Here is a 6,136-nt window from a genome sequence, read left to right as displayed (position 1 = left end):
CCTGCGTCTCTCCACACCTCCAATCTCCCCCTCCCCCCAAAGAGCAGGTACAGACAGCCAGACGGCAAAGAGCCAGGGGAGGAGAGAAAAGGGAAAGATACGTGGCCTGCTATGGGCAGATACTGGGGGCTGGTTGTACAGTGGCACCTTCTCTGGGGCAGGCAGGGACACCTGTATTCATGGCTGTTTGGGTCAGGCTGGGGGGCAGGGAGCAGGAGGTAGGGTCAGCTTGATAGGCTCAGCAGGGCTCAGCCAGCAGGATCCTCTTTCAGGACAGCAAGGGCACATCACCCGAACCTGACAGACACCACGGCCTGCAACTCAGGTGTCTTGGCGGCAGTGTGGCCTATTGGCCAGAGCCCTGGACTGGGGCACTAGAGATGTCAGTTCTATTCCTAGCTGTGGCCTGCTGGGTGACCTAGGGCACGTTACTTCTGCTCTCTGTGCCTCAATTTCTCCGTCTGTAAAATGGTGTTAAATCTGTTGACCTGCTTCGTAAAGCTCTTTGAAATGAAATGTGCTGGATGAGACCTGGGTGTTATCATGACTAGAACCACAGTGCAGAGCAGCAAATAAGAAAAAGGAGCAGCGCCAACATACAAAATGAAAAAGGCAGCTCTTGCTGGGGAGTCCTTTATATCCCTTCTTCACCCATGGATCACCATCTGCCACCATGGCAACCGTGGAAGGTTCTCGCGCCAACTTCTCATGAGCGTCAGGGCCTTGACTTGCCTGGAAAATGGGTGTGTTTCCTGTAGGCTGGGCCGGACCTGCCAGAACTGCTCAAAAATGTTTTTTTCCCTCCTGTAAAAATTTCAGTTTTTAGGTGAAACGTCAAATACTGAAAATTTCGGCCAAACCTCAAAATCTTGGAAAGGAGAGGCCTCATGGGACTCCACAGCCATGGTGCATTGTGGGAGATGTAGTGCAGCCAGGGAGCCTGGCCCATAGAGGAGAATGGGAATTTGGGGTAACCGAACTACAATTCCCATGAGGCATTGCAGCAGCAGCAGCAGCAGCAGCAGCAGCAGCAGCAGCAGCAGCAGCAGCAGCAGCGCCAAACTGAAATATTTTGGTTGTCAGGTGTTTGGAGGCTTTTTTTTAATGAAAAATCAAAATTGTTGGTAGAAAACAGGCACTTGTTCAGAAAAAGTGTTTGGTGGAAAACCCAATTTTTCAAAGTTTTGATGGAAAATCTTCAACCAGACGTAACCTCTACCTTAGCTGTAGCCCACCTGTGCTCCCGGGGGGCGGAGTCCCAATTCTCCAGCAGGAGCTCCCAGCGTGAGCCTTCTTAAAGGGAAAAAGACCTGCCCATAATTCCAAGACAACCATCTATCGCCCTTAAACCACTGTAGGCTCCGTCCCGAAGGGGAGCTCCTTTGACAGGCGGCTTCCAGTGTTATAAGACCCCATCTCGGCACCCCAGTATTCAGCTACATAAATCCATGCAGATTATGCATTTTATGCAAAGTCGCATACATTTAATGCCAGTAAAAATACATTGGGTTTTGCCTTGCTGATATGGTTCTGTCTCTCAGGGCCACCGGGAGGGGGCAAGTGGGGCAATTTGCCCCAGGCCCTGGCCTCACTGGGGCCCCACGAGCCGCTCCAGGTTTTTGGCAGCACTTCGGCGGAGGGCCCTTTAGTCACTCCGGGTCTCTGGCGGCGGGTCCTTCAGTGCAGCGGAAGACTCGGAGCGAGTAAAGGATCCACCGCGGAAGTGCTGCCGAAGCCTCGGAGCACCGTCCGGTGAGTACAAGCACCGCAAGTGGCTGGGGAAAAAAAAAAGCCGCGATCGGTGTCATTTAGGCTGCTCTACTGCCACCGCTTCATTCTTCGGATGCGTTTGGTGGCGGGCCTTTCCCTCCAAGAGGGACCCGCCGCTGTATTGCTGCGGAAGACCCGGCCCTGCCCCAGGCCCCCTGAATTCTCTAGGCAGCCCTGCTGTCTCTGAAAAGGAGGCTACTGATGTTGAGCTACATCCTAGGGTTAGCTGGTGTTTGACGCATGCTGTGGGTTATACAAGTGCGGCGAAATGCCTAAAATCCACATCAGGAGACATTTTCATTCACTTGTGAAAGGAAGCAGGGGGGCCTATGGGTGAAAGCAGATGCTTGGCCGCCAGGAGGCCTGAGGCTCTATCCCATTCTGGGTGATCTTAGTTAAATCACATGCCCACTCTGTGAGTCAGTTTTGCCATCTGTAAAATGGGAAGGATCATACAGGGATAGAGCACACCAAACTCCCTCTGCAGTTGGGCAGCTAAGTGAGAGTGTGTGTGTGTGTGTGTGTGTGTGTGTGTGTGTGTGTGTGTGTGTGTGTGTGTGTGCACGCACATGTTCACATGAGGGTATGTGTGTACTAGAGGTCCAGTCTTGCACTTTGTTTCTCAGTTAGATCAGCAGGTGGCAGCTGTTAGTTGTATTTTCCCACTGAAGGGCTCTAGCATGCAGTGGTGAAACCAGTTTCACTTCAGCACAGACCTTTAGATGTTAGTCATGGATGGTAACTGCCTATAGCTTTCATCGCCTCAGTCCTCAGTTTCACTTTGTCCAGGAGCAAGTCGCCTTCTCTGGGGTAATGGCTACAAGTCCCTGCTCCCAGTTGCTAGATTTTAAAATAGAATTGCGCAGAATGTGGCAAAGGTCTCCTGCAGAGGGGACTCACGTGGAGCTGACTTTCTCAATGAATGCTCCGTTCATTTCTCCCGGCACCTTCCCTGTGCCATGGCTCCTCCCCAGAGTCAGATGCAAGAATTTAACTCCACAGCCCATTTCATCCTCACCTCTCTGCTGAGCCTGCCATCAAAGGGCCACATGTCATGGGTGCCCACATGGACCAAGACCCACCTAACCCACTAAAGAGCCACTGAACGGTAACAAGTTTTGGCCACTGCTAGCCTGACTTTGGGGGTTGCAACTTTTCAAACATCATCCCCTGGGACAAGAATGTCACGTCGTAACAACACCTGCATCACAACATCACACTGGCCCCTCCCAAGGCCACGGCTATGGTTTATATTCCAGCAGCACCTCCAGGCCCCTTCTGAACTTAAGAAGCAGTTGTGCTAGGGGCTGGATATTCACACATGAGAGATGCTCCTGCCAGTGCAAGAGACAAATCGCCATTGGGCAGGTGGGGAACTGAGACACACAGTGGTTCAGCGACTGGCCTGAGGACACACAATCAGGGAAGCAGGAGTTGACCCCAGGTCTCCAGGCTCCCAAACCACAAGGCCACCCTCTCAAAACCAGAGGGGACTGCATTAACCCCAAAGGTGTTTCAGTTCTGTGGGTGTGTTTCCATGCAGTGTTTAATGGCTTCCGTGATTAGGCCTGGAGCTGTAGGATAACCAAATCCATATTGGGAGCCTCTAACCTAATCCATCAATTGCCACGGGGCAGAAACCCACACAGGCTCCCGGCAGTGCACGCTGGAGCTTCCCTCCAAGGAGGATGCAGCAGAGCAGCAGCAGGTGTGGGGTAAGGCTTGATAACCCACTTTCAGTCCTGCTTCTGCAAACATGTTGTGGTTTGGGTGCCACTGGAAATGCAGAAGTGGCCAAGGAGCAGGTGACCTTTGACAGCAGACTGTTTTGCACCCCTAGCTCGCACACACGCACACACACAGATACACACCCACACTCTGGTGGTTTGTTTTCAGACTGGCTTTTCTCCACCTTTCACACCCAGCAGAGCGTGGGGCTGGCTGCCAGCCAGGTAAGCTGTCTCCTGTCCTTAGGCAGCCTGTGCAGGGTGAGGATGCAGATGCAAACTGACCTGGGTATGGGAAGCAGTGCCAGCCTGGAGGGAGTGGCAGTTCAACTGTCCTGATTGCAAAAAGCCTGAGGAGCAGAACACGGGGGAAGTGACAGCCGCAGCTCTCTGCCTGTCCTGATGCCGCTGTCTAGTGCTCTGAGTGGGGCAAAGGGGAATTATTAAGGAACTGTAGGGTGCGTGTGAGGGTGGGTGCTCACCCGGGCTGCACACCCCTCTGGGGGGAATGCACAGAGCCAGGCGGAGGAACGGGCAGTTCCTAGTGCTGGGGCAGCCTCGCCAGGCAATGTGATAACAGAGTAGGGGGAAGCTCCTGGCAGACGGCCTTTGCTGTAGCTCTTCGAGCAGAGTCATGGGAAGTCGGATGCTCCAACTTGCTTCCTTCTCTTGCAGATGGGCCCAGAAAAGAGGCCGGCAGGGGAATCCACCCCCAACATAGCAGACTCCCACTCAGATGGCCCTCCCTCGGCCAGGCAGCAACCCCCAGCAGCGGAAGAGAAATAGTCACCCTCATGGATGAAGCCCTGGCAGATCCAGCTAGCTCCAGGACTGAAAGAATTCAACCAGCATTGAGCCATACGCCAAATATCCCATGCCACACAGAGCCACTGAAGTCACCACACAGATACAAGCAGCTACAACCAGCCAAAGTGCAAGCACATCAAGACACATGGGGAGCAGGATCCCAGCCGTGTTACTACAGGCCCTGTCATTTGTCCTCTAAAATTTGAACACTGGCAAAAAGGACCCCAGCTAAATTCCTCTGGTTCCTGAAAGCGGAAGATCAGCAAAAGACCAGCATTAAAACACAGAGCAAAGCGTTTGTCCTACAAACCTGGGCTTAACCCTGCGAGACACTTTAAGATACAGCTGTCCCACGGCTTTTTACTTTAAGTCCCTTCTCTAGTTCTTTTTTTTTTTTTTTAATGAAAGGAGAGTTGTGGCTGTAAACTGAGGCTGTAATGTATTATTATGAATGACGTGTGATTAATAAAGGTGGTAGTTTTTCTTGATGGGAATTTTATATCCTGTTAAACAGAAGGTGTCGAAATGCCCCCTTTAAACGAAGGTTTGGCTGGGAGATTGTCAAGCCAAAACTTTTAATCTTTAGCCAGATTTTGAGTCTGTTAACATGGCTCTGTATTCGAGACCCTGGTGGATTACCCAGTGCAAGTCTCTGAAGGGATGGTAGAGAAATCACTCCGCCTGTATGAGTCCTAACTTCACTTGACTATGGGGCTAGCCTTATGCAGCATGTCTTGCTCCTTCCCCAGAGGTGGCTGCACTTTGGTGGGGCTGGTGGACAGTCAGGATGTATGAGAATGAAAGATGCTATGGGAGGGTCAGAGGCCATTAGGGATGCACACAGTAGGGAGTACTGCTCTTTGCAAATGTCCCTGCCTTGATGCCCACACCCAGCTCCCTGCTCTGATGCCCTCACTGCTCCTAACCCTGTGTTCACCTGTAGGTAAGTACATTTGTACTTAAGTACATACTTAAGTATTTAAAGTATTCCACATGCTTGTTCTTAAGTACTTGACATATTCTGTACTTAGTGCTTGTATTTCAATACATTCGAAAAGTACTTGAAGGATAATTTTCTTTTATCTGTGAGTACCTTTTCAGAATAGTTTTTTGAAACAATCACCTGCCTCTCCCCTATCCCATATTCTGTTTGTCCCCTAGAACCTGGCTTGGGAGCTTCAGATCCTGAGTTCTGGCTGCCAGAGCTTTTTCTTGCTTAGTAGAAAATGTGAAGGCGGGACTTAGAAAACGGTTTCAGAATATTTTGATCTGTGACACAGCTGCGAGTAACAGAAGTACAAAGTCATTTGTTGCTGCTTCTGTATCCCAGACATTCTTTAGGTTGAGTTGGCTGCAGAATCAGGATTAGAGAAAAAAGGCAAAGGAACTGGGTTGGTTTTTTTTAATAAGATGTGGATTGTTGTGACAACCTCAGGCTACAGCATCCAGAGGTATACAGCTATATACAATGGAAAGGAAATGTCTACATTTATTTACATTGCTAAGAGATTTGTTCACTGTTATTCCATGCTGCCTTCTGTAGATGAATGTCATTGTTGCTTTTTTTCTTTCTCTTCCACCATCTGCTTTAATAATTTATGTAGTTGTCCATATATTGACCAGACAATCGCAGGGAATACAGGAGTTGAAAACACTTGTACGTGTACTTTTAAATACATAAGTACTATCTCCACAACATACTCAGACTCCTATGTACTTCTGTACCTAGGCTTAAGTGCTTTTTATGGCAACACTGCAGGAGCAGACCCACTTCCTCCCCAGTTCCCAGCCCTGATAGTCCCCAAAGTCCAGCCCCGATGCCCCCCAGTCTG

This window comes from Gopherus evgoodei, chromosome 22 (assembly GCF_007399415.2).
Source record: "Gopherus evgoodei ecotype Sinaloan lineage chromosome 22, rGopEvg1_v1.p, whole genome shotgun sequence".
NCBI classification, from domain to species: domain Eukaryota; kingdom Metazoa; phylum Chordata; order Testudines; family Testudinidae; genus Gopherus; species Gopherus evgoodei.
This window is presented reverse-complemented; position numbering follows the sequence as displayed.